Source organism: Tupaia chinensis, unplaced genomic scaffold (assembly GCF_000334495.1).
Source record: "Tupaia chinensis unplaced genomic scaffold, TupChi_1.0 Scaffold000159_1, whole genome shotgun sequence".
Lineage (NCBI taxonomy): Eukaryota > Metazoa > Chordata > Mammalia > Scandentia > Tupaiidae > Tupaia > Tupaia belangeri.
In genome coordinates, this window is record NW_006159630.1 from 7,592,597 (window position 1) to 7,594,968 (window position 2,372).

The following is a 2,372-nucleotide window of genomic DNA, read 5'->3' on the forward strand; positions in this document are numbered from 1 at the left end:
TTAATCAGAAAACTATGGAACTAAGGTGGATCTCAAGTAAGCCAACAGAAGCTCTTAGAAAGATGGCCTGGCACCATAAATAGTTCTGCCTGGCAGAGAGGATTAGAGAAGATACATGAAAGAATTTATAAAATAACCTGGACTTTTCCAGCCCAGCATTGTAATCAGTAGAGATTGCAAAAGAGCAACCACACCAGAGGATTATCTTGAGAAAGACTTTGAAGGAAGAAAAAGAGACTGATCTTTGCTAGCAGATGGTATATCACAGAATACTTGGGCAGGGCTGAATTGAGAAGGTTTATGTGTGACTAGTGTGCTGTGCATTTGCTTTTCAACAATTTGAGTAGCTGACATGTAAATATAATATTTTCTCAATTTAAACCATACTGTCTCTGTTGTTATAGAGTCACAAACAAAATTATAAGAAATATTTTGAACATTATCTTTAAAATTCGATATTCTGAAATTTTGAAAGTTGTTTATTAACTGTCAAGAACTATGGAGTATAAGCAAAAATTTTTTGATATGTAAAGTAAATGTTTGTGGAAAAAATGTAAAAATAAATGGAAAAAAAAATAGGTAAATGGAGAAAAGAAGCAACTGTGGGCCTGGGGTGATGGCATGAGCAGAGCTACGTGGGAAGAGTCCTGGGTTCGCTTCCTGGGACCTCCCTGGGCAGGCTGGAAGCACATGTGTGCGTGTGTCTGGCCCGCTGAAACTGGGAATGGATCATGGAGTGAAGACCGTGTTGGAGGTGCCTGTCTCCCCAGAGAAGAGAATGGAGGAAGCAGAGAATGGGAAAGAAAGGATTGCAGCATGACTATTCCCCCCAGGGGATGATTTCTCACTTTTCCTCTCTCTGGCTTTCTCTGTCCCACTCCAGCAAGTTCATGCACCCTGTGGCAAAAAACATTTTTTAAAAAAATGGGCTTTCCTAATGCCCTCTGGTATGAGGGCCTTCCTGGGAGGACGTGGACAAATTTGTAGGTCGACAAGGCTTTTAGAAGGAGGATGACGAGTGGGCCTACTCCCTCCTGCTCTGGGTAATTGGGTGGTCCCAGATCAGACCCACTGGCAAGAGGTGATATTAAGGATTCTCTGGGGCTGCAGGGTGGCATAGGATTGAAGTGTGACATTCTGAGGCTGACCCACGTGGGAAGGTTTCAGGCTCAGACCCAGAGACCTCCCTGAGTGTGCCAAGCATGCACATGCCTGTGGTTGGGACTGGCTGAAGGTGGGGAGTCCACGATGCTGAGACTCAGTTGGGTTGTGTGTGATCTCGCTCACTGTCTCTCTCACATATAGAAGAAATAAATAAACAAGCTTTGGAAACAAAAATTGGACCAGCTGGTGGAGTGCTGGTTAAGGTGGCTGAATCCCACAGAGCTGTGTGGCTTGAGTCTCGAACCTGGCAGTTTGAGTAAAATATCGGTGCGTGTGTGTGTGTGTGTGTGCACACCCCAAATCCTAAAATGAAGGAGAGAGATAGGAGAATGGACTGTGGCTTGGTCACCCCCCTGATGGGGGCTTTCTCACTTTCCTCTCTGTCTCTCTCCAGTGAGCACATATGTTCTCTAGCAAAAAAAAAAAAAAATCAATTAAGACTCTTAAGGAGTAGCCACCATGCCAGGCAGTCTATGCTGAGGGAGTTATCTCTATGCCTGGCCTCATAGGGCAGGGGCTAGGACAGTGTGTGGCCTCCATGCTGTCCACCAGTCTTGTGGTGGTGGTGGTGGTGGTGGTGGTGGTTATGGCAGCCAGCATTAATTCCCCTGGTGTTTGCACTCATTTCTGACTGGTGGGAATTCAGATTGAATAAAGAAGTCAAGCAGAGGCTGAAGGAGCACACAGTCAGGGCTTCCCCCTTCAACGGGCATTCCAGATGCCCATTTGGGCAGCCCTGTGTCCTGTGGCCATTCCTGGCCTGAATCCCATCAGCACAGCCTCATTCAGCATCACTGACTACTCTGGGCCCCTGAGTTGGGTCCAGACGCTCCTCTTTTCTGGATCTGACCCACTTTTCTGGATCCTCTCTCCCTGAGAGACGGAGCAGGTGGGGCTGACTCAGCTGAACACAGCGTCTACCACAGCAGGGTTCCAGTGCAAAGGCGTGGGTCTCAGTACAGACCCTGCACAGGTTCCATGAGATGAAGATACCAAGGACTAATGACCTCAGCCGCCTGCAGACTTTGGTGCCCAAAGAGGGAAAAAGCAAGACTGGCTAGGGCCAAGGACCAGAGGACACCAGGAGGTCTCTTCTGCCAGAAAAGCTATAGAACCAGAGAGAAGGATGTAAGCAGAGAAGGCACTAGAGGGAATACCCACTGCCCAAGCTCCCTAGAGCTTAAGAAGATCCAGAATGACTGTTACCT